This window comes from Mustela nigripes, chromosome 2 (genome assembly GCF_022355385.1).
Source record: "Mustela nigripes isolate SB6536 chromosome 2, MUSNIG.SB6536, whole genome shotgun sequence".
In the NCBI taxonomy this organism is placed as follows: domain Eukaryota; kingdom Metazoa; phylum Chordata; class Mammalia; order Carnivora; family Mustelidae; genus Mustela; species Mustela nigripes.
Genome location: NC_081558.1, coordinates 47,987,327 through 48,014,583, shown reverse-complemented (window position 1 = coordinate 48,014,583; position 27,257 = coordinate 47,987,327).

Sequence of the window (27,257 nt, the reverse complement as noted above, 5' to 3'; positions counted from 1 at the left end):
AGAAGGGGGTGGGATTATGGACATTGGGGAGGGTATGTGCTTTGGTGAGTGCTGTGAAGTGTGTAAACCTGGTGATTCACAGACCTGTACCCCTGGGGATAAAAATATATGTTTATAAAAAATAAAAAATATAAAAAAATATATATATGATGATTTTTTTCTAGAAAACAAGGAAATGAAATTAATAAACAGAATTAGGGGTCCATGTATGAACAATGGTCATGATGGTCATAAGACTGAAAAATACCAGTAAGAATATTTTTCCCTGCAACATTTAAGCTGTAGGAATATATTTTATATTAAGGAAAAAAATTGGATTTAGGGGCGCCTGGGTGGCTCAGAGGGTTAAAGCCTCTGCCTTCGGCTCAAGTCGTGATCCCAGGGTTCTGGGTTCGAGCCCCACATCAGGCTCTCCACTCAGCAGGGAGCCTGCTTCCCCCTCTCTCTCTGCCTGCCTCTCTGCCTACTTGTGATCTCTGTCTTTCAAATAAATAAGTAAAATCTTTAAAAAAATATATGATGAAGAAGATGGGATTGGGAGGGAGACAAAACATAAGTGACTCTTAATCTCACAAAACAAACTGAGGGTTGCTGGGAGGGAGGGGGTTTGGGAGAAGGGGGTGGGATTATGGACATTGGGGAGGGTATGTGCTTTGGTGAGTGCTGTGAAGTGTGTAAACCTGGTGATTCACAGACCTGTACCCCTGGGGATAAAAATATATGTTTATAAAAAATAAAAAATTAAAAAAAAAAAAAAGAATACCCAGCCAAGACAAAGCTCACTGATCAAGGAAAACAGCAGAATTCCAGAGGAGGGGAAAGCAAAGCATGGAATTCATGGCTTTCTCCCCACTGTTCTTTAGTCTTGCAAACTTAATTAAATTTTTTTATTTTTTTTCTTATTCTAATTTTTTAACTTTTACTCATTCCTCTTTTAATGTTTTTTAACTACTTTATCTTAACAATACCTTTATTAAAAACAATTTTTTGAATCTTTATTATTATACTTATATTTGACCCTTCATGGTATTTAACTTTATCTTTTGTATACACATAGGGTTTTTTCTTCTAAAAAAATTTGGGATACAACTTCTTCTACTAGATCAAAATATACTGTAAATCTAGCACAGGGTTTATTCTAGTCTCCATCCTGAGCAAATTCTCTCCACTTTCTTTTTCTTTCTTTTCCCAACCAAATTATCTTATCAACTCCTTTTTTAATTTTTTTTTTAATTTTCATCTTTACAGTCATATTCTACCCCTTCATCATGTTTACCCTTATTTGTGTGTGTGTGTGTGTGTGTGTGTGTGTATTTTTTTTCTTTCTTTAAAATTTTGGTAGGTAGTTTCTTCTAAGGAACCAAAATACTCCCCAAATCAGGTGGTTGGCTCTCTTCTATTCACCAGTCTAATATATATATTATATTTTTTAATTTTCTTTCTTTTTTAAAAATTTTTTTAAACTTATTTTTATCCCCTTTCTTCTCCCCACGATTTGGGGGTCTCTTCTGATTTGGTTAATCCACATTTTTCTGGGGTCTTTGCAACTTTTTTAGTATTCTATTCCTTCATTCATATATTCTTATCTGGATAAAATGACAAGGCAGAAAACCTCACCACAAACAAAAAACAAAACAAACAAACAAAAAAAAAACAAGAGGCAGTACCGATGGCTAGAGACCTAATCAATACGGACTTTGGTAATATGTCAGATCTAGAGTTCACAATGATGATTGTCAAGGTGCTAGCTGGGCTCGAAAAAGACATGGAGAAATAAAAGCCCTTTCTGGAGAAGTAGAAGAATTAAAGTCTAACCAAGGTGAAGTCAAAAAAGTTATTAATGAGGTACAAGAGAAAATGGAGGCTCTTACTGCTAGGAGAAATGAGGCAGAAGAGAGAATTAGTGATATAGAAGACCAAATGAGGGAGAATAAAGAAGCTGAGAAAAAGAGTCACAAACAACTACTGAACTACAAGGGGAGAATTCAAGAGAAAAATGATACAATAAGACGAAACAATATTAGAATAATTGGGATTCCAGAAGAAGAAGAAATGGGGGGGAAAGTATATTGGAGTGAATTATAGTAGAGAATTTCCCTAATATAGCAAAGGGAATAAGCATCAAAATCCAGGAGGCACAGAGAATCCCCTCAAAATCAATAAGAATAGGTCCACACCCCATCATCTAATAGTAAAACTTACAAGTCTTAGTGACAAAGAGAAAATCCTGAAAGCAGCCTGAGACAAGAGTCTGTAACATACAATGGTAAAAATATTAGATTGGCAGCAGACTTATCCACAGAGACCTGGCAGGAAGAAAGAACTGGCATGATGTATTCAGAGCAGTAAATGAGAAGAACATGCAGCCAAGAATACTATATCCAGCTAGGTTATCATCGACAATAGAAGGAAAGATAAAAATCTTCCAGGACAAACAAAAACTAAAAGCACTTATAAACACCAAACCAGCTCTACAGGAAATATTGAAAGGGGTCTTCTAAGCAAAGAGAGAGCTTAAAAGTAGTAGACTGAAAGGAACAGAGACAATATATAGTAACAGTCAACTTACAGGCAATACAATGGCACTAAATTCATATCTCTCAATAGTTATCCAAAATGTAAATGGGCTCATTGCCCCAATCAGAAGACACAGGGTATCAGAATGGATTAAAAAAAAAGACCCATCAACACACTGTCTATAAGAAACTCATTTTAGACCCAAAGACACCTACAGATTTAAAGTGAGGGGGTGAAAAACTATTTACCATGTTGATGGACATCAAATGAAAGCTGGGGTGGCAATCCTTATATCAGATCAATTAGACTTTAAGCCAAAGACTATAATAAGAGATGAGGAAGGACACTATATCACACTCAAAGGGTCTGTCCAACAAGAAGATCTAACAATTGTAAATATCTATGCCCCTAACTAGGAGCAGCCAACTACATAAACCAATTAGTTACAAAATCAAAGAAATACATTGACAATAATAAAATAATAGGAGGGGACTTTAATACTCCCCTCACTGAAATGGACAGATCATCCAAGCAAAAGATCAACAAGGAAATAAAGGCCTTAAATGACACACTGGACCATATGGACATCACAGATATATTCAGAACATTCCATCCCAAAGCAACAGAATATACATTATTCTCTAGTGCACCTGGAACATTCTCCAGAATAGATCACATCCTTGGTCATAAATCAGGTCTCAACCAGTATCAAAAGACTGGGATCATTCCCTGCATATATTTAGACCACAATGCTCTGAAGCTAGAACTCAGTCACAAGAGGAAACTTGGAAAGAACCCAAATACATGAAGGCTAAAGAGCATCTTTCTAAAGAATGAATAGGTCAACCAGGAAATTAAGGAAGAATTGAAAAAGTTCATGGAAACAAATGATAATGGAAACACAACTGTTCAAAATCTGTGGCACAAAGCAAAGGCAGTCCTGAGAGGAAAATATATAGCAATACAAGACTTTCTTAAGAAACAAGAAAGTTCTCAAATACACAACCTAACTCTATACCTACAGGAGCTGGAGAAAGAACAGGGAAAAAAAAAAAAAGCCTAAACCCAGAAGGAGAAGAGAAATAATAAAGATCAGAGCAGAAATCAATGTAATAGACACAAACAAAACAAAACAAAAAAAAAAGCAAATCAATGAAACTAGGAGCTGGTTCTTTGAAAGAATTAATAAGGTTAATAAACCCCTGGCCAGACTTATCAAAAAGAAAAGAGAAAGGGCCCAAATAAATAAAATCATGAATGAAAGAGAGATCACAACAAACACCAAAGAAGTACAATTATAAGAACATAATATAAGCAACTATACACCAGCAAACTTGACAATCTGCAAGAAATAGATGCATTCCTAGAGACCTATAAACTACCAAAACTAAACCAGGAAGAAATAGAAAACCTGAACAGACCCATAACCAGTAAGGAGATCGAAGCAGTCATCAAAAATCTCCTAACAAACAAGAGCCCAGGGCCAGACAGCTTCCCAGGGGAATTCTACCAAACATTTAAAGAAGAACTAATTCCTAGTCTCCCGAAACTGTTCCAAAAAATAGAAATGGAAAGAAAACTTCCAAACTCATTTTATGAGGCCAGCATCGCCTTGATCCCAAAACCAGACAAAGATCCCATCAAAAAAGAGAATTATAGACCAATATCCTTCACGAACACAGATGCAAAAATTCTCACCACAATACTAGCCAATAGGATCCAACAGTACATTAAAAGGATTATTCACCACGACCAAGTGGGATTTATTCCAGGGCTGCAAGGTTGGTTCAACATCCGCAAATCAATCAATGTGATACAACACATCAATAAAAGAAAGAACAAGAACCATATGATACTCTCAATAGATGCTGAAAAAGCATTTGACAAAGTACAGCATCCTTTCTTGATCAAAACTCTTCAAAGCATAGGGATAGAGGGTAAATACCTCAATATCATCAAAGCCATCTATGAAAAACAGTATCATCCTCAATGGAGAAAAACTGAGACCTTTTCCACTAAGGTCAGGAACATGGCAGGAATGTCCATTATCACCACTGCTATTCAACATAGTACTAGAAGTCCTAGCCTCAGCAATCTGACAACAAAAAGAAATAAAAGGCATCCAAATTGGCAAAGAGGAAGTCAAACTATCACTCTTTGCAGATGATATGATACTATATGTGGAAAAACCCAAAGAACTCCACTCTAAATCTTGAACTTGTACAGGAATTCAGTAAAGTGTCAATATACAATCAATATACAATCAATGCACAGAAATCAGCGCATTTCTATACACCAACAGCAAGACAGAGAAAGAGAAATTAATGAGTCAATCCCATTTACAATTGCACCCAAAACCTTAAGATACCTAGGAATAAACCTAACGAAAGAGGCAAAGAATCTGTACTCAGAAAACTATAAAGTACTCATGAAAGAAATTGAGGAAGACACAAAGAAATGGAAAAATGTTCCATGTTCATGGATTGGAAGAACAAATATTGTGAAAATGCCTATACTACCTAAAGTTAGCTACACATTTAATGCAATTCCTATCAAAATCCCATCCATTTTTTTTTCAAAGAAATGGAACAAATAATTTTAAAATTTATATGAAACCAGAAAAGATCTCAAATAGCCAGAGGAATGTTGAAAAAGAAATCCAAAGTTGGTGGCATCACAATTCCGGACTTCAAGCTCTATCACAAAGCTGTCATCATCAAGACAGTATGGTACTGGCACAAAAACACATAGATCAGTGGAACAGAACAGAGAGCCTAGAAATAGACCCTCTACTCTATGGTCAACTAATCTTTGACAAAACAGGAAAGAATGTCCAATGGAAAAAAGACAGTATCTTCAACAAATGGGGTTGGGAAAATTGGACAGCCGCATGTAGAAAAATGAAACTAGACCATTTCCTTACAACACACACAAAAATAGACTCTAAATGAATGAAAGACCTCATGTCTTTCATGTCTCTCATGTGTGAGAAAGGAATCCATCAAAATCCTTGAGGAGAACAAAGTCAGCAACCTCTTTGACCTAAGCAACTTCTTCCTAGAAACATTGCCAAAGGCAAAGGAAGCAAGGACAAAAATGAACTACTGGGACTTCATCAAGATCAAAAGCTTTTGCACAGCAAAGGAAACACTCAACAAAACCAAAAGACAACTGACAGAATGGGAGAAGATATTTGCAAACGACATATCAGATAAAGGACTAGTATTCAAAATCTATAAAGAATTTATCAAACTCAGCACCCAAAGAACAAATAATCCAATCCAGAAATGGGCAGAGAACATGAACAGACATTTCTGTACAGAAGATATCCAGATGGCCAACAGACACATGAAAAAGTGATCCATATCACTCAGCATCAGAGAAATACAAATCAAAACCACAATGAGATATCACCTCACACCAGTCAGAATGGCTAAAATTAACATGTCAGGAAACGACAGATGCTGGTTAGGATGCAGAGAAAGGGGAACCCTCCTATACTGTTGGTGGGAATGCAAGCTGGTGCAGCTACTCTGGAAGTATGGAGGTTCATCAAAAAGTTGAAAATAGAGCTACCATATGACCCAGCAATTGCACTACTGGGTATTTACCCTAAAGATACAAATGTAGTGATCTGAAGGAGCACGTGCATCCAAATGTTTATAGTAGCAATGTCTACAATAGCCAAACTATGGAAAGAACCTAGATGTCCATCAACAGATGAATGGAAAAAGAAAATATGGTACACACACACACACACACACACACACACACACAATGGATGCAGCCATCAAAAGAAATGAAATCTTGCCATTTGCAACAACATGGATAGGACTAGAGGGTATTATGCTGACCAAAATAAGTCAATCAGAGAAAGACAATTATCATATGATCTCCCTGCTATAAGGAAGTAGAGAGGCAAAGTGGGGGGTTTGGAGGGTAGGGAAGGAAAAAATGAAACAAGATAGGACCTGGAGAGAGACAAACCATAAGAGATTCTTAATCTGACAAAACAAACTGAGGGTTACCGGGGGGGGGGGGGGGGGGGGGGGGGGGGGGGGGGGGGGGGTTATGGACATTGGGAAAGTTATGTGGTATGGTGAGTGCTATGAAGTGTGTAAACCTGGTGATTCACAGACATGTACGCCTGGGACTAATAATACATTATATGTTAATAAAAGTAAAAAAATTTTTTAAAAAGTAAAAAGTACAGTATAAAGAATCTGACAATCTAGGATCATATATCTGAGCAATATCACTTGGAGAGTAAAGGAAAGCATACACTGTATTCTGAGGAATATTCAGACACTATGTCATTGAGGTTTTGTATATGTGTGGCTATACATGTGCCTGTTTTCCTTACATGCAGACTTTAAGAATCTCTGCTTCTAAAATATGACAGGCTCACCCACGGTACTACACTGAACACAGTACTAAACTGAACACTGCTTCTAAGATATGACAGGCTCACCCACAGTACTATACTGAACCCTTACTCATTTAATCTTTGCAACAACCAATAAAAGTTAATGTTATTATGGGTGAGTGAACTGAGGTTCCATATATTTAAGTAACTCGATCAAAGATCCACATCATTTTTTTAAATTTATTTTTATTTTTTTATAAACATATAATATATTATAAGCCCCAGGGGTACAGGTCTGTGAATTGCCAGGTTTACACACTTCACAGCACTCACCATAGCACATACCCCCCCCAATGTCCATAACCCCACCCCTCTCTCCGTACCCTCCTCCCCCTGGCCCCTCTCAGTTTGTTTTGTGACATTAAGAGTCAAAGATCCACATCTTTAATAGACAGAACTAATGTTTGGATCCATGTCTAGCTCAGTGTTATCACAGAGCTTGCTGGCCTCAGGAAGAAATTCTAAATAGCAACCACAACTCTTCCTTTTGGATATGTTAGATTTCATTGATTTGAAAATTGTAAAGAACCTAGTATTTGCACGGTAGTCATATTAGAACAATGAAAAGGCAGTTTACAATTCAGTTAGAGAGGCAGATATTAAACAAGTCATTATGCAAATAATGATGATAAGTATTATGTAGGAAAAATGAGACATAATTGAAAGACCATAACAGGACCTGATTTAGATTGCGGGATTAGTGAATGATGTGCTGATCATGTTGAAGGGTGAGTAGGAGGGCACAGCACTGACAAAGGACATCAGGCTGGAAAGAATTTCTGATAGGCAAGAAACAGAGAGAGTCAGAATAAGTAAAGCACCATGAGTGACAGGGAGAGCAGATCAAAAAGGAGTTGAAGAAACAGAAGAGCAGGGATCATGCTGGGATTTACGGGCTATGATAGCAATGTTTACTTTCCTAAGAAAATGAGAAGAACTTTAAAAGACCTTAAGCAAGACAGTGACATAACAAGGTATGCACTTCTAAAATATTACCTTGAATGGGACCTTTCTGGAATTATTTTCCAATTTTTTATGAGTTTATAATTATTTCAAAATAAAAGTTTTTCTTTTTTTCTCTCTCTCCTTCTCCCTCCATTCCTTTCCTTTTTTTTCTTTCTTCATTTCCCTTCCCCCTTTTTCCCCTTCCCTTTCTTTTTCTTTCCTTTTTTAATGAGATACAAAAGAACAGAAAATATTCCTCTTTCTGATGGAGGCATAATACTCCATTATATATATGGACCATATTTTTATCCATTCATCTGTTGAAGGGCATCTTGGTTCTTTCCACAGTTTGGCAACTATGGCCATTGGTGCTATGAACTTTGGAGAACAGATGGCCCTTCCTTTTACTACTTTTGTATCAACATGGAGGAGACTGGAGGAGATTATGCTGACTGAAATAAGTTAAGCAGAGAGAGTCAATTATCATATGGTTTCACTTACTTGTGGAGCATAAGGAACATGGAGGACATTAGGAAAAGTGAATTGGGGGGAGACTGAAGGGGTAAATGAAGCACGAGAGACTGTGGATTCAGAAACAAACTGAGGGTTTTGGAGAGGAGGAGGTGTTGGGTTAGATGAGCCTGGTGGTCGGCATTAAGGAGGGCACATATTTCACGGAGAACTGGGTGTGGTGCATAAACAATGAATCTTGGAACACTGAAAAAATAAAATTAAATTAAAAAAAACGAAAATATTCCTCTTACTGGACTGTGAAAAATGAATGGGGATGGGGATATAAAGTGGAACCAGGGGAAGCAATTAAGGGGTTATCACTGTGGTCCCAGACAGGGATAATGGTGGCTTAGTGAAGGTGTTAGAAGTAGAGGTGGAAAGAAGCAGATGTAATTGAGACATCTGCCAGAAGTAGAACCTTTGTGAGAAGGATTAATGTGAAGGATCTATCAAAAGAGAATTCCATACATCTTGCATGAATATTTAATTGTATCATTTCTTGAGATGAAGAAACTAGAAGAGAAAGAGTATCATTGGAGGACAACTAGAAAATAGACTAAACATGTTGAATGTTTGAAATGCCTCTAAGACATCCATATATTGATGTTAAGTAGACAACTAGACATGGGTTTCAAACTCAGAAGATGTAAACTTGTATGTCTTTAAGGTGTAGGTGGTATTTAAAGTCATGGGGTGTGTGAACTCATGAAGGGTAAAAGAGTGGGAAAAGAGGCACAAAGCCAAGTTCTAAGGAACAATTTTGTGTAAAGATCAGATAGATCAGGAAAGGCCATTAAAGGACACTGAAAAACTTTGGCTAGTGAAGGGTTTTATATTCTAGGACAAAAGATTCGTTAGCCAAGATCAAACACCAGCTATCACTTAGGGTTAAGTTACCATGTTTTCCAAATGAACTAAAACACCTAAAAGGACTATAAGCTTTACCAGTGGGTGTGAAAGATCCATCAGAAAGAGTTTTCACAGTGGACAAAGTGGAGCTTTTCATCAGCTTCTGGCTTTGGCACACATTCCTTGTAAGCCCTGAATCACTGAAGGTCCAGCTTCCCCTTAACTGCTAGAATCCTTTCCGTTCCTGAGGCATCTCTGGATAGCTGAGACTGTTAGAAAACTCCTCCTCATACTCAACTAAAACCTGTCATCCTGTAGCTTCCATTCACCATCCTAGTCTTATTCTTTAGGGCCACACAAAACTGAATTCTCTTTGTAACAAGATGGTGCTTAAGTATCTATACAAAACTTTTGTGTCCCCCACGACTTTTCCCCAGACAAAATGTCACTGCTACCTTGTTTCATTCCTCATAGGACACAATTATGAGTCAAGGATATCATGCTCTAACTTATAAAACAAATACCTGTTATGAGAGAAAGCTAACCCTACTAATAAGCTGAATAACATGATTCAAAGTATCTTTTAGAAGGATCAAACTTGTTTAGAAGTTTGGTCAGAATCAGGTAATAACAATTTTTACATTAATAAAATTCTACTTGAATTAAAATGTGAACCTGGCTTGATATGCTAGTATTTTGCTACAGAAGAGGCATACATAGATAAGTATAAACAGAAAAGCATTTGAAAGATATATTAATATTTCATCCCTAGAATTCGCACATAAACACACACATCCTTACGTAAAGCAGAACTAAAAACATTACTTATATACACATATTATTAAATAACTTCATTTTTTTTTTTTTTTAAGATTTTATTTATTTATTTGACAGAGAGAAATCACAAGTAGGCAGAGAGACAGGCAGAGAGAGAGAGAGAGAGAGGGAAGCAGGCTCCCCGCCGAGCAGAGAGCCCGATGCGGGACTCGATCCCAGGACCCTGAGATCATGACCTGAGCCGAAGGCAGCGGCTTAACCCACTGAGCCACCCAGGCGCCCAACTTCATTTTTTTTTAATGAAAACGTTCTTTTCAAACAATGCCACAAATTATGTGGGGTGAATTATCTTTGACTCCTCTTAGTATTCCTGATCTCTGGTTTCACTAATTTGGCATAGAGATAAATGTTCAAGTTGAAGTTACAATGTCTGTAATTGCATTCCAACATCCCCTTGCAACTTGGCTTAAAAATGGTGTGAAGTAGTTCCTTTATATCATATTTAAGTCAATAAATATTTTGAACTGTATGCTATTTTTTTCAGATCCTGTGAATGGTGCTGGAAAAACACATTTGTTCTTCCATTTACACTGTTTTATTTTTAGTTTCAAAGCAGGCATTATTGTTCTCATTTTACAGTTGAGGGAACTGGAGTTCAGGGATGTAGAGTTCAAAATCCTATCAGCCTTTGTCATACAAAAGATGCTGACCTCAGCTCTGGAAATCTACATTTCAGGGTGCAGTGTTAGGTGGTTAAAAACAATGGCTTAGAAATCGAAGTACTCTGTTTTTGAATTAAAGATCTATCACTTGCGGACTCTAAGGTCATTGTCAGGTTGCTTAAAGTCTCTGTGCCTCAGTGCCCTCATGGGTTAAACAGGAACACTAATATCCATCTCTTCCCTTACAGTGAGGATATAATGAAATGTATATAATGGACTTTCAGATATTAAAATCTGCCACATAGTAAGTATACAATAAATGGCAACTAAAAAGAATAAAAGTAAAAATGAAAAGTTTTCAGTTTCTACTAAGGAGTCAGTAGTGTGCGCAAATACATAGCAAAATAATTTACCTTTGATTTTCTCTTTCAGAAACAATTACCTTGGACAAAACCCTGTGTCCTCTCTAATCCCAAGTCAAATGCTCTACCTTTTCATGTTTTTTATCTTAAAATATTTATGGGTCCCACTACATTAGGAGGCTTCATATAAATTCACCCAAACTCTTAAGTTTTCCTCTATAAATAGTGCATAGCTCAATGAACATAACTTGTTCTGACACATAAAGTAGGTAGGTCATGCTGAAGTGATGTTCACCTCATTCCCTGATCTTTTTTTTTAAAGATTTTATTTATTTATTTGACAGATCACAAGTAGGCAGAGAGGCAGGCAGAGAGTGAGAGAGGAGGAAGCAGGCTCCCTGCTGAGCAGAGAGCCCCATGTGGGGCTCAATCCCAGGACCCTGGGATCATGACCTGAGTGGAAGGCAGAGGCTTTAACCCACTGAGCCACCCAGGCATCTCTCATTCCCTGATTTTTACAATAAAGTGCTAAGATGCCCAAATGGAAAGTGAATAATGCCATCTTGCTGTTTGCTTGGTATTCTTTGTTTTTACTCAATCAAGTGACCAAACCTGTGGCTACTTGATGCTCCCTGCATTCATCCAAATAGAGTGTTGGGAGAAATAACATTTAAACTGCATACTTGCAATCCTTTAAACAAAGCAAAACAAAACAAAAAAGCTCAATTTTTCAAGTTATAACCAATGTCCTTGACATTATTTAAATATATCCTGTCTAAATCTGTTGAGTTGTGGTCCTGTAAATGTAACAGGGCATTTTTTGGCAGGCACTACCAGACTGCGACAGCAAACCATGTCGATTATCCCTCCTTGGGCTCCTCAGATTTTTAGATCTATTCATAACCATAAGAGACTTTTTTTTTTGAACTAGGGAAAGAGGTAAGTTTTACTCAGGCTTAGGGCAGGAAGGAGAACACAAGTAAATAGTTGAGTAAGCTTAAGCTCCATGAAGGCAGGGTACTGGAAAAAATGCACTTGTTCTTCTCTTTTTAAAGTGCATATATTTGACATATAACATTGTGTTCACTTCTATCTCCAGCACCCCAGACAGGGCCTGCCTGCCCCAGCAAGTGCTCATATTATATATCTGTCGAGTGTAAGGTCCTTGTACTGCGAAGCCATAAAACTGGGGAGTTAGAGAGACAGAGGAGTTAAAGGAGCACTTAAAAGGAGCTCTGGGTTTGAACAATCCCTCTACCTCTAAGTAGAATCCATCACTTTTGTGCTATCCATAAGCTTGAGCTTAGGGACCCTCTGGTGATGGCATTCCTAGTGGAAATGTTGGTATTCTCACAGGGGCCAGTGAGTACAAGTGATGTGTTCTCTCTAAAAGACTTGGCAACATCAGGGCACCTGGGTAGTTCAGTTGCTTGCACATCCATTTCTTGGTTTTGACTCAGGTCATATCTTAGGGTGGGTTCGAGCCCTGTCTTGGGCTTCATACTAAGAAGGGGGGTCTGCTTGGGCTTCACTCTCTCCCTCACCCTGAGCCCCTCCCCCTGCTCTAAAATAAGTAAATAAATCTCAATAAAAGATAAGATAAAAGGCTTGTCAACATGGAATATGGGGTAAAACATGAATCAAAATACAGGGAAGATGTGTTTGGATACATACACAAGCGTTCTTTGAGGTAATTACCCCCAAAATTGTAAGGTACTCTTAGGGAACTATTTTAGCAAACTTGTGGTACTTAAGGTTCTCAGTGGCTCATGCCATAAAAGTTGAAGAATATGAAGAAACTATGACCAAATTTGTAATCATATCTAGTATTTTCTGGAATTTTGGTGTTTCATAATGTTTGTTATTGGATTTCCAACAATCTGGGAAAGTAAGCTTGTGCTTATTTTCAATTCTCACTTTGAAGTTCTGTGAATTTCTCAAAATTTCCAAGAGAATATTAACTGCATTGTTTAACATTCCCCTTTGAAAACCTCATGTCAATTTAGAATCCATGCCTCAGTTCTATAATTCAAAGGACATTGTTATAGAGACAGAAATATTTCCTCAATGTCAAATACTTTTTAAATTTTTTGTTGTTGTTAAAATGTGAAACCATCTTTCCACTTTCAACTTTAATGTGGCTGGTTCTAGAAATTTAATGTGACAAACATGTTCACTTTTGTAGGAAACTTTTCATGGGTCTGCACACGAAGCATTACTTTCTGAAGTTCTTTAGTGACAGAGTTATCACAATTGATAACTGATACAGATTAGCTAGGCATTCAAGAAGACATTCAAGAAGGCATTCAAGAAGGCACCTGGGTGGCTCAGTGCTTAAGTGTCTGCTTTCATCTCAGGTCATGATCTCAGGGTCCTGGGATGGAGCCCTCCGAGCTCCCTGCTCAACAGGAATTCTGCTTTTCCCTCTGCCCCTCACTCCGCTTTTATTCCCTCTCTCACTGTCCCTCTCACTGTCAAATAAATAGATAAAATCCTTAAAAAAAAAAAAAAAGAGTACATTTGCCATTGGCAATCGCTGATAATAGACTAGGAATCTTCACTTCTCCATCCAGAAGTGCTTTATATTGCCGGCAGTCACAGATTCTTTGCAGTTCCTCCCCTCAAGTGGTAGATATTATTTCCCCACCACAAACTCAATATGGTTTGGTCTTAACACTTCTTTGACTAACAGAATGAAGCAGAAGTGACTGTGTGAGCTCTGAACCTAACCTCAAGATGCCTTGAAGTTGCTGCTTTTGCGGCCGTGGAACATCACTGACATGTGAATAAGCCTGAGTTAGCACCTACCCCCATCCTAGCTGTTCCAAACCAAAAGGACTACTGAGATAACCCAAAGAATTGTGAGAAATCATGAATGTTTTAAGCCACAAAGTTTTGGGTTAGTTTGGGAAGCAGCATACACTAACTTCTATCAAAGGCATAAAGAAACCATGGAAAATAAGTAGATTAAAAGTTAGGACCTGTGCTTGGTGGCTGGATTTATTTTTTTTTTCTCCCCTTGCCCGTCCACTTCCCCTTTCCCTTCTCTTCCTTTTCCTTTCTTTGAGTTGACAGCCTAACTAAGGCCTAACTAAGACAAATTCATAAATTGTTAAACTACTTTTTAAAGATTTATTTATTTAAAAGAGAGAAAGAAAAAGGAAGGAAGGAAGGAAAGAAGTATAGGAAAGGAAAGAAGGAAGGTGGGGGAAAGCAAAGAAAAAACTCTGTTTATAAACTTTTTCTTCTATTTTGGGCATCTATTTGGCTCTCCTTTTTTTTCTAGAAGAACTTACATAAATATCTAGATGTTCACTGCCCCCAGTCCCACCCAAGAACTGGCCTCCTCAAGAAGCTTCAAATCCAGACCTCTTAACTTTATTTCTCATTCTCAAATTTTTGAGGGGATCAATACTTCTGGAAGGATTTGATAAAACTCATCTGGTACGAGCTGTTAATTATTGTTAAATCTTGCATCTTTATCTTATCAGCTAGACTTCAAATGATTAGGTTAAAAAAATCCATGTGTTTATCAGCAAATGGGTTTTGATTCAAATCTTGATTCTCCGCCACTACTGCTACTTCACCCTGCAGCTGAATGGCTTGGGCAAGATGTTTAGACTCCACTAATTTTAATGTTCTTACTCCTTAAAAATGGGGGTTCTTTGCATTTCATCATGTTTGCAAAAATTAAACATGCTGAAACATCTCAAGGGCCTAGAACCTAATTGGTGATCATGAAATATTAAGAAATTGTTTTCCAAAATAGTTATAACAAGGGGAGCCTGGGTGGTTCAGTTGATTAAGTAACTGACTCTTGATTTTGGCTCAGGTCATAATACCCGGGTCCTGGGATCCAGTCAGGTGTCAGGCTCCCTGCTCATCAGGGAGTTTGATTCTTCCTCTCCTTCTGTGTTTCCCCATGCTCTCTCTCTTAAATAAATACATAAATAAGTCTTTAAAAATTATAACAATTACAAAATTATCTATATAGTGTCTATTTTCTTTAGTTAGACTATGGGATCTTCCAGACATTGATCATATTTTCTATCTTTGGTGCTCAACCCAGTGTTGGATGGTTAGTAAGTTCTAAATAAATGTTTATTGACTGACCTTTTTGAAAATGGTAGAAATTTCATTCATATTCTGAAGATCCTTTAAGCCTCAACAGGTTGTTCTGCTTCCTCCTGAAATGGGGGTCTAATATCACTGTTTACAAAAGTCACCATCATCACATCATAACTGACAGTGTCCTAGCTGACAAAGATCATCAATATCTATGCTTACACATTCCACTTAATACTCCATATTTTTAGGAATTATAACAGTCTTATTTGATAAACCTGGTAAGGAACAACAAATCATACTTCTTGGGGTTTGATCCCAGCTTTGCTATAGATTAGCTGTATGACATTGCATATTTCTTACATATTCAATTTCTACTTCTCTAAAATGAGAATAGTAACAGTTCCAATGAGAGCAATGGAAATTGTTTTATATGGTTATGGATACTAATTGAGATAAATCAAATAAAAAAATTTATCACAGCGGCCCAGTAAGTGAACAATGAGAACTATTTTTTCCAGAACCAGGACATGATTTTAGGCAAATCCTAGCTAATTCCTCAAATAAGATCTCTCCAAATGTGCTAGAAAGGTGTGGGGGGGTAATGGAGAGAATTTGACTGACTACAAAGGAAGGCATTTTTTTCCAGGTCATTGAAGTTAGAGACAATGTCAAACTCATAAAATATGATCATAGTGAGAGAAGACAGACACTAAAAGGTTTTCCATGTGTGGAATAGGACCAATCTATCTGTAGGATTTATGCAGATTCTTGTCATAAAATAATGATGCTGAAGGATCTCTTAGTCTTGAGTATTTTCAAATTTTAGGCAATTTGTTCTATAATAAATGAAATTTATGACACAGCCCATAGCTGACAACTCCTAGTGTCAACTCGGGATTATATTTGGGCTTATATGGGAGCATAAGCCAGTTTTTAAATCCACACTTAACAAATAACAGAGTTAGTACAGGCACCTGTTTTTAATCTAAAATGTTCATATGGGCCCTCTGGTTTATATTAATTCATTCATAAATGATTTGGTCCATAAAATTAATAATCATTAATATAATAAATACAAATAAATAATATAATAAATACAAATACTAACATCTGCTAGCCTCAACAAAAGCCATTTTAATGATTTGGAATGAATGAGGAAAAATTACTATAAAAGAGTATATAGGCTTTCTCACAGGTGAGGAACATATAATCAGTGCTTGATTTTTGCAAAGACAAAGTCACACACAGCAGGGCTAACAGAAATACAACGTGAAGTTCTGATCATTTTTTAAAGTTCTTGGCTCCCCTCTATCTGGCTGATTAGTAATGAAGCATACTTCTTATAATTATGTGTTTGGAGAGTAGATTCATTTTAAGAAAAAGTTACATAAGAATTAAAATTAATTGGTGACTATTTATAAATTTATTCACAGTGGGATTCATTTAAATGGTGAAATGTTTGTGCAATTAAAATATGATTTGATTTAACAAAATCTATCTATATACAACTTTTTGAGAAATATATTACTAAACTGTGTAGTGTGTATAAAACAAAGAAACATCTAGGGTGCCTGGGTGGCGTAGTTGGTTAAACATCTGACACCTGATCACACCTCAGGGTCCTGAGATCAAGTACTGAGCTGGGCTCCATGCTGGATCTGGAGCCTACTTAAAATGAAAAGAAAAAGAAAGAAAGGAAGGAAGGAAGGAAGGAAGGAAGGAAGGAAGGAAGGAAGGAAGGAAGAAAGATCAAACAAGGCCTTGGATACCCTAAAGTCTCTTACAGATCAGTTAGAAGGTTCTGTCATACCCATAGGAGCAGGAAGTGGTAACGTGCATGCTGTGTATTTGCTGATTTCCTATGGCTCCTCAAAAGATTGCTGTAAATCTATACCTATTACGATGGCTGACTTTCAGTCTTTAGATCCAATGAAGTATTTTTAGAAGAGCAACCAAACAAAATAATAAAGGAAAGAATTAGCATATGATTGAGTCCTATGGATGATGCTTCAGCTTCTTGGTTTTTTTTTAACTAAATTATTTTTTTTAATTTTCTTTCAGCGCAACAGAATTCATTGTTTTTGTACCACACCCAGTGCTCCATGCAATATGTGCTCTCCTTATTGGAGGCTCCCCCAACCTCCCACCCCCTGCCCCTTCAAAACGCTCAGATTGTTTTTCAGAGTCCATAGTCTCTCATGGTTCACCTCCCCTTTCAATTTCCCTCAACTCCCTTCTCCTCTCTAACTCCCCATGTCCTCCATGTTATTTGTTATGCTCCACAAATAAGTGAAACCATATAATTGACTCTCTCTGCTTGACTTATTTCACTCAGCATAATCTCTTTCAGTCCCGTCCATGTTGATACAAAAATTGGGTATTCATCCTTCTGATGGAGGCATCATACTCCATACTGTATATGGACCACATCTTCCTTATCCATTCTTCTGTTGAAGGGCATCTTGGTTCTTTCCACAGTTTGGCGACCGTGGCCATTGCTGCTATAAACATTGGGGTACAGATGGCCCTTCTTTTCACTACATCTGTATCTTTGGGATAAATAGCCAGTAGTGCAATTGCAGGGTCATAGGTAATCAGCTTCTATCTTTGATGTGGTTGGCAACCTAGGGCAGGGAGAGGTTTTGTTCTTCTGTTGCATTGTATCTAAGTAGAGCAATGATACATTCCCATTTCTTGTCCAGGCATTTGTCCAGAATTATTAATTTTATAGCAAAGTATTTTGAGTTGGATTAAAATAAAACTAAAGAACACTGGTAGAACTCCATTTCATACTTCAAGCATCTGCCAGGACTTGTCTAGTTAGTGTGTGAATAGAGGGATGAGGGGAGTTCTCACCTTAACATGTGGCTAAATGTGACCTGTCTTATTGTTCCTATACCTTTTCTGATGCAACATCATTAATGCTTCCCTTTCAAGGGCAGCATGCAGGGCACTTGAAAATGATTTATCAGACTAACTTTTTCTAGTTTGGATGGTGCTGGAGTAAGATTTGGGACTGCTGTTTTGCTGACCACTTAATCAGTAGTCAGATATGTTGTGGTCTATGCCATGGCCTAGTAGACATGTTACCACATAGACATGTCACCACAATGCTACCAGTTGGCAGGGACAGTGGGAAGCATGCGAAATTACATATACAAGATACATGTAGGCGATAGCAAGTCAGAAGTCCTTCCACAGAGCACATGAAGAGTCTGACAAATGTCATTGTTACATGAACCTCAAAAGCAGAAATGTTAATAATCCATGTAAACTTTTAAGATCCTGTTCACTGTTCTCTCTTAATAAATCAAATAGAATGCCTTTGTCGGTGAGATGTTCACTAAAACACTAGAATGCAGATACAATAAGAAACTGTATGCCAAAACTAGTATAAATGATATTATATTATTTAAATGAACTTCTAGCTAACACCTTGAATACACAAGAGGACAGAGTCCAGAGATCCAAACAGACTAAGATAATTGAAAATTAATCTATATAAAAAAATAACAAAGCTAACAAGGTTAGCTTAACCAATTATTTCCAGAGTTCAAGTATTCATAAGGCTAAAACTAAGAAGTTCCACACTTACACTAAACCTTGTGGTTGAAGCACAGCATCTATATAACCATATTCTAAGCTAAAGGCATATTGTGTTCATGCTACAAATCATATTTTAAGAAAAAAATTGAAAAAAAGTAGAGCATTTCCAAAAATGGGAGACTGGAAGTATCTTATACAAGGAATTAAGTCTCACAACCTGGAGAAAAGATGAAAGAATCATCATAGTTAGCAAAAAATACTGACCCCAATTTAAAATCCAATAAGCTACCCCAAAGTGAAAAACAAAGAGCTGTATTCTTTCTCTTTAATCATTTATCCAGCAAATATTTAGTGAATATGTACCATGTGCCAGGTACTGTTTACACCTAATTGTACAGCAGGGAACATGAAAAATGTGTTGCCAACTTTCATGGAACTTGAAATTTGGTAGAAAAAAAATTAATGTATAAGACATCTCATTAAATAAACATCATTTATACCTAGTTAAGTGCTATAAATGATGTAAACAGCTAACCTAATACAGAAAGACTAGGTTTAGGGGAACCTGCTTTGTATCACGGTTGTCAAGGAAGGTCTTGCTGAGAAGGTAATGTCTGGGTTACAACCTGAGTGAGAAGACAACCTGCCGCGCCAGAATAGGAATGAGTATAAAGCACTTCAGGTAGGGAACTCCAGCTCATCGTGCGCTATTGGGAAGGTTATGAGTTAGATAATTCAGGGGGCGGGGAATAATCTATTTTTTTAGGCAAGGTTTGGGTCCTTGGCTGTTAGGAAAGATGAACAAAGAAAGAAACAGTTCCTGAGCTCCCAAAGATATTCAAGACAGAGGGTCAAGCCTATGCCTTCTGGCTTTCACAGAAAGTACAGTGAATTGACACACAGGAGGCTAGAGCTTCATACATTTCAACATCTCTATTGGTATACTCCTTCCTCTTATATTATCTCCTCTAAACCCTTGAGGAGGTAAAATTAACCATGACCACTCTAAGGGAGAGCTGCTGAAGTAATTGATGCTGGAGGTGAAGAACATTGACCTCTTGCCTTTGGCTGGTGGCTTTAATGCAGATTCATATTACGAAGCCTCCACTCCTCACCACGACCACAGTACTCCCACCTTCATAAAGTGCCTTGGTTGAAACACTGGCTCATTCCATCCCTAGGTGAGCACTCTTTTCAAATATACAAAAGGCTGTTATATAGGGGGAGTAAAAACAACTGTTCCATATTACTAATGAGAACCAAACTTGGACAAGAGGGTAAAATTTTAAGTAGAGAGCCTTCAGCTCAACCTTTCTAAAAAGGAGCATGCAACATTGAGAACAAATCATCATATATGATCGTAAGCTTTCTGTCCCTGGAGGCGTTGAAGCAACAACTTTTAGACTTGTAGGTGATATTGCATAAGAGATTCTTCTCCTGTCAGAAATTATTTGAAATGTTTTCTGTGGCCCTTTCCACCTCTAAGAAGCTGAGAAAGAGTCTATTATTAAATAATGTATTGCTTGTCTGAGAGGAGAAATACAGTTTCTGTGAGATGCCTGGGCTGCTACTACACCGTCAAATCAGTATGCACTTACCAGTGATAAAGAAAATGATATTCTTTGGTTTGGAGGTTTGTAAGATGTCTGTATCACTGAATTCAAGTGTTGGTTGTATCTTTTTTGGGACCCATTGGTTTTTCCCCAAAATGTAAGCATGATAGTCTTGACTATGAATCCTAATGTTTCTCAGTCTTTTGGATTCAATGTTCCTCTTGGCTAATAAATTTCTTGTAATGTTCTTTCCCTATCCTTAAATTAGATTCATAGATAATATATCTAAACTGTATACATAATTTCAAAAAATGCCATAGCTTATGCTGAAAAGAAATAAAAAATTAAAAAAAACAATGCCATAGCTCTCCTCAAATGAGAAAAATAACAATAATTTATAATAAAACATTATACATTCCCATATGAAAACAGATGGACACAACTCCCCTAATGACACACAGAAGTAGTCAGAACTATGTTCTACATATAGGATCACCATGAATGTGACAATAGCAAATACAGACTGATTCCGGAGTATTATATTAGTGGTTGAAAATTCACAAACAACATTGCCATTGGTCACATGGCTTTCTGTAACAATGAACAACTCTCAGGAAGGTTTCCAAGCAAAACTGAATACATGCAATCTTACCTCAGTTGACAAAGTAATTCATTCTCAGAAAATTCACTGTGTTTCAAAACCAGACAAAAAATAGTTTCTGTGTGTGTGTGTGTGTGTGTGTGTGTGTGTGTGTGTATGCAGACTTAAGTTATGAGCTCAGAGAAAGAGCAGCTCAGGTGATATTAAAAATTCATTTAAGATAGAGGATAATTCTTTTCATTGATGTTGTTGTTGTTCCTGGTTATTCTATCCATTTTAGGACATTGGAACATCCCTGGCCTCCTTACAGTAATGCTTCTTCAGCCTGGTTATTGTGAAAACCAGGGGAAAAAGCACCCACAAATTTCTAAAATAACACTTGGGGGAATCCTGAGTTATTTGAGTCTCCTGACATCACAGTAGGACAAACACAGTATCTCTACCTCCCTTCCCTTAACTATGGGAGGCTATTAGAGCCAAGGGATATCTTAAACAGGATTGACTTTCTGAATCAGTAACAAGCCACTGCAGCCAAGGCACCATGGGAAAACCCAGTTCCCAAAGTAATCTGAGCAGGCCCTTTCATCAATAAACTTGCCCTTTCAATCTCAGATACCTGGAGATAGACCTCACAAATAAAGGACTCCTACTTTTAAATTAGCAAATGAGCGCTCATGTCCCTTTGTGCACCCTGGAGTCAAAGCCACCTTGCAGGTATGGGAGAGCCTAAAATAGACTATGACCCACGTTCCATTGTGTTAATCGGGTGAGGTTTCTTTGCATTAAATTTAACCAAGGGAAATCATTTATTCTCAATGAGAAGGGAGTGTTTCCGTTATTTATTAATTTCAAAATTACCAAATGCCATTTCCTCCATGTAAGTCTGAATAGGAGACACATTAAATTTAGTGCCTGGAGGAATTGAGGGGAAGAAGAGGATGTAGGGAAAATATGGGAAAAGAAAGAGTCACTTTATCAACATCTGATTCTCAAAAGAGCTCCAGAATTGACGGCACATCTATTCCTTATTGCATCTCTCAGCACAGATATATTGTTTCAAGCTGATAACTCCTGAAACGGCTGAAGAAACTATTTTATTTTGCTCTAAATTTTGCCTGTTAGCAAACCAAATTCTCCAGATTTGCACAGAAGGGATAAAACTTCAGTGAATGCATGCCAATGTTCAGTCAGCTGTTCTCGTTTTTCAACATCCCTAACCAGATTTTCTTCTCACTCCACCCACAGAGAAAGAGGAAATATGGTCAGAAGCCGCTTTTGCAGAAGTGAACAAAACGTTTCTCCCAAAGCATCACGATGTCTGTGTGTGTGTGTGTGTGTGAGAGAGAGAGAGAGAGAGAAAGAGAGAGAGAGAGACAGACAGCCAGACAGAAAATAGGGATACAGCTAGGAGGAGAGAGTTAGTTCATTCAGTTCTGGAAAACAAAACATTCATTGTTACAAGACAAGGAAAACCTTACAAACTGAGAAAGTGGTGAGGTCTTTATCACAAAATACATTTTTCACATCATTATGACTTTCAGTTTACAAAGCATTTCCACAGACATGATTTCATTTCATCCTCACTACAAACCCCTGGCATAGGTCTTATTGTCTCTCAATTATAGATAAGGAAATAAAGGCCCAGAGATGTTCATAACCTTCCTTAAATCCCACAATGAGTAAATAGAGAACCAAAAGACCAGGTCACCTGACTCCAAGTTTAGTACTCTTTCTTATGTTACTTAATCCATACAAATTGAGTTTTTTAAAATCATCACACTGGCAAATTAAGCAGAAAGGTCCACATAGATGTAATATGTAAAGGTATCCAACCATTTTTCAGATAGTTTTTTTATAAAAATATTTTGAAGAGGGGCGCCTGGGTGGCTGAGTGGGTTAAAGTCTCTGCCTTCAGCTCAGGTCATGGTCTTAGGGTCCTGGGATAGAGCCCCGCATCAGGCTCTCTGCGCAGCAGGGGACCTGCTTCCTCCTCTCTCTCTGCCTGACTCTCTGTCTACTTGTGATCTCTGTCTGTCAAATAGATAAATAAAAATCTTTAAAATATATATTTTGAAGATAGCTAATTTCTGTATCTTGGTATGTAAAACAATAAAGCTCTAAGAATAGGAGTGGAATTTGCTGAGGAATCAAGCTGGACTGCTTTGGAAAAATTCAAGATTTCAAACTCTACCTTTAAGGAAAACCATCAGTAAGGTATCAAATAGCCTATGATTTTAAATAACAATTAATGAGGGGCTCCTGGGTGGCTCAGTCAGTTAAGTGTCTGACTCTTGATTTCAGCTCACCTCATGATCTCAGGGTCCTGGGATCCAGCCCCGCACTGGGCTCCCTGCTCAGCAGGGAGTCTGCTTGTCCTATGCCCTCTGCCCCTTGCCCTGCTGGTGCTTTCTCTCTCTTTCAAATAAATACATAAAATCTTTAAAATAAATAAATAACATTTAATGACAATGATTAGACTATGAAAATTGTGAGAATATGTAAGAAGCAAATAATTATAAAATGTTCAACATACTTTTCACATGTAAATTCTTTTTGAATGTAATTTTATAGCAAGTTGTGGCTTGTACTGAAAAAAATGCAACTTCTTTCATTTGGCTTTCTACTTAACACATAGATGTCTTCCGAAGTGTAGAACTCTCCTTAATCATATCTTGGCTACAAAAATGGGTCAGCGGGCTATGTGTTATAGGCAGAGCTTGGCCTCTTGGCTACACTACACCTAGTATTATAGGATCATAAGTTATCCTCTCGAGAGTTTATTTCAAACCAGATTGCGTAGACTCTAGGATATTTCTAAGTCAAGACCGAGGGACTCTCTAATAGGTATTTGCCCCTTTACTGGCATGAACTTCTCAAGCTTGGTGTCCATCTAAAGCCGGGCACTACAACTTGAATGCTTAATTCCTAAAGAATATCCTGTTATTTTTCTCATTTAGAGAAGAAAAAATTGAGACATAGAGAAATTTGGTATCTCACCCAAGAATGTACTATAGTTCATAGGAGAGCTAGAATTAAAACCTGTGTATTCTGATTCCATAATTCATGCTATTTGGAAGGAAGGAAGGTAGAGGTGGGAGAGAAAAGTATCAAAAAACAAGGGGAATGGGTAGACCTGGAGAGTTGAATGCCTTCACATGGACTCAGCATGTACTGTATGTCCGAGAACATGGTATTGATCATTCCTTACTACAGGTCAGCACTGTGTGAAGTGTTCTATTCCATCCTCATATATTCCTGTGAGGTAGTATTTAATTTAGGGTAATGCTAGCCGCTCTCACAAAAGGAATCTGTACTTTCAGAGCTTTGTATAAAAGACATTTATTTCTCAGAGCAAAATTGGGCAGATGTTCCTAGTCTGTAGGCAGTCTTTCTCTGTGTGGTGACTCAGAGGCCAAGTCTCCTGTCACCATGAGAGGCTAAACTTTCCTAGAGCAGGGCTCAGCGAACTCTAGCCTGTGGGTTGACTCTGGCTGCCAACGTTTTTTAACGATCCACGAGCTAAGGCTATTTCTCAAAGTTTTAAAGAGTAGAAACAAAACAAAAAATACAGTATTTTGTAACATAAAAATTATATGAAATTCTTATTCTGGTGTCCCTACATAAAGCCTCTCTGGAATATAGCTATGCTTACCTGTTTATGTATTATTTGTGGCTCTTTTTGCAGTACAAAGGCAGAATTGAGGAGTTGCCATAGAGATTGTAGGATGAACAAAGCCGAAAAATATTTACTTTCTGGCTGTTGTGGATTGAACATGTGCCCAAAATTCATTTGTTGAAGTCCTAACACCCAATGTGATGATATTCATAGGTAGGGCCTTTGGGAGTAGAAAACATCTTGAAAGTAGGGCTCCCATGATAGGATCAGTGTCTTTAGGAGTGAAGGAAAAGACCCAGAGCACGCTCTCTCTCTCTTTCTCCCTCTCTCTACACTGTGTGGGAACAGAATAAGAAGGGTGACCATCTGCAAGCCAGGAAGAAGGCTCTTACGCAGAACCCAGCCATGCTGACATGGCTTGACTTGGACTCAGGCCTGGAGCTTGTGAGCCATAAATGTTTTTTTGTGTCATCCAGCATATGGTATTTTGTAACGGCAACCCAAGCTCATTGGTTCTGGCCATTGACAGAAAAAGTTTGCGGATCCTGGCTCTAGAGCTTCCTCACAGACGTGGTTCTATCCACTGAAGAAGAGTGGGGAACACATTCCAACCCACAGCTTAGAGAGGTTAGTGGCTTGCCCAAGGGTTTATGATCCCATGGTGTTTACCCAGGATTCAAACATAGGTCTCCTTGATCTCACAGGCCAAAATCTTAACCTTGTTTCTTTACTATTAGACTCCTGAATCTCCCCACCAGTGTATTCACTCATACTATATGCATCTTTGGGAGACCAAGGATGTCAGGCAAATATGCCTCATCACATTATTTTAATTTAACGTGCACTGAGCTCTAGTCGTGCTCTAATAATAACTTCAAGAAAATGATGAGAAGTGTTTAGTATGAAATATAAAAACCTAGTGTGGCTCTGCGTGTAATGACAATGTGCCAACCAGTTAATAAATCTTCAGAACAATAGCACTACTTCCAATAATGTTTTATATTTCAAAATGATTAATTTTTAACAGTACTTTATGTCCCTTGTGTAAAATGTCTCTGATCCCATGGGATAAGCAAACCAATCTCCATGCTACTATGAAACAGAAATAAAATATTATAGGATTTTCTGATGACTCTGAGGAGTTGAATGGCTCCTTTGGGACTGCAAAGTTAATTAAAATGAGCATAGAATCGCCGTACTCTATTATGGCACAATTATGCTCTCCCTTCTTTTTTTTTTTTTTTTTCTTTGTTCTCTCCTTAAAGACTTTACAATGAAGGTCAAAATGAGAAAAATAGATAGCTTTTGTTTTTGCTTTTGAATGAAATGAGTTCCACTCTTTTCTATGTATATATTTAAAAGAACCCAAGTTTTGCTAGCTTAGAATTCCTTGGAGATCACTACCTAACATTTAGGGGGATAAAAGAATTCAAGATAAATGGTTGTGATACACTCATAATCACAATTGCCATAGATTTTCTCTATCTTATATTTAGACTTGCAGAACAAACTTAGACAAATTGGTCAGCATGACACAGTATCAGAAAAAGTTGACAATATCTTGATTTTCATGTACTACACTGGATACATAAATAGAACTCTTTCTTTAAAATACTGTATTTAAACTACATTCCAGATGTCTTTCTGGCATTGGTAATCATCTACACATACATGTGCCATATCCCCAATAAATGAAAGAAGACTTTCATTTAGATGGGGCAACTTAGACATGTATTCTGAGATACAAATGATAAAGTCTCTCAATTCTTTGAGAGTAGAAAGGGTAGAATAGGCTAGCTTCAGAAAAGAACCAAGAGTCTTTTGATTTTGACAGGAAGTACTAAACAGTATCCATTAAGACTAGAACAATCCCAAAGTTCATGAATGAAAAGAATTTACCCTGCCTATCTAAATTTTAAGTGTTATCTCATTTATTGCTTAGAGCAAATTATCACTATTTTAGAGATGGGAAGTTGAGGCTCTGAGAGGCCAAAATACCTTTCCAAGAACACATGCTTGATTTTTAGTGGACACAGGATTCTAACATATATCTTTCCGACACATCATGTTGCCTCTAATGTGATGGTTATTCGTTCTTCACCCACATGTCATCTCACAGACCTGCCAATTCTTCTAGCAGCAATGATAAAACATAGGTTGGCTTTGGCAAATCACTGGTGATGGTTATGCCCCTTCCAAATCTATCACATGACAAACAAACACTATGTCAGGGGAGCTCTTTTTAGTCTCAGATATCAGAAAAATGGGCTCTGAGTAGGATAAATCATAAAGGTAATTTATTGGCACATATAATTATTATAAGGCTTAACATCTAATAAGCCTTCACTTACCAGCTCGAAGATGACTCTAAGGACCTGTTTTCTTTGTCTTTCTTCTTCAACTTCTATAATGCCCATTTCATTTCAAAGTTTGCCTCTTCAGTATTCGAGAAGGAAAACAAACATCCAGAAATACATGGCTCCTCTTTCACATTAAATAGTAAAGGGAGGGGAGCCTGGGTAGCTTAGTGGTTTAAAGCTTCTGCCTTTGGCTCAGATCATGATCCCAGGGTCCCGGGACCAAGCCCCGCATCTGGCTCTCTGCTCAGCAGGGAGTCTGCTTCCTTCTCTCTTTTGCCTGCCTCTCTGCCTACTTGTGGTCTCTGTCTGTCAAATAAGTAAAATCTTAAAAAAATTAAATATTAAATGGAGTAGCTTCATCCCAACAATCTTTACAAATCTTAGATGCATTTTGATTAAATAATCTTATATGACATGCCCAACCCTGAACTGACTATTGTCTCTGGGAATGTATCATCTGTT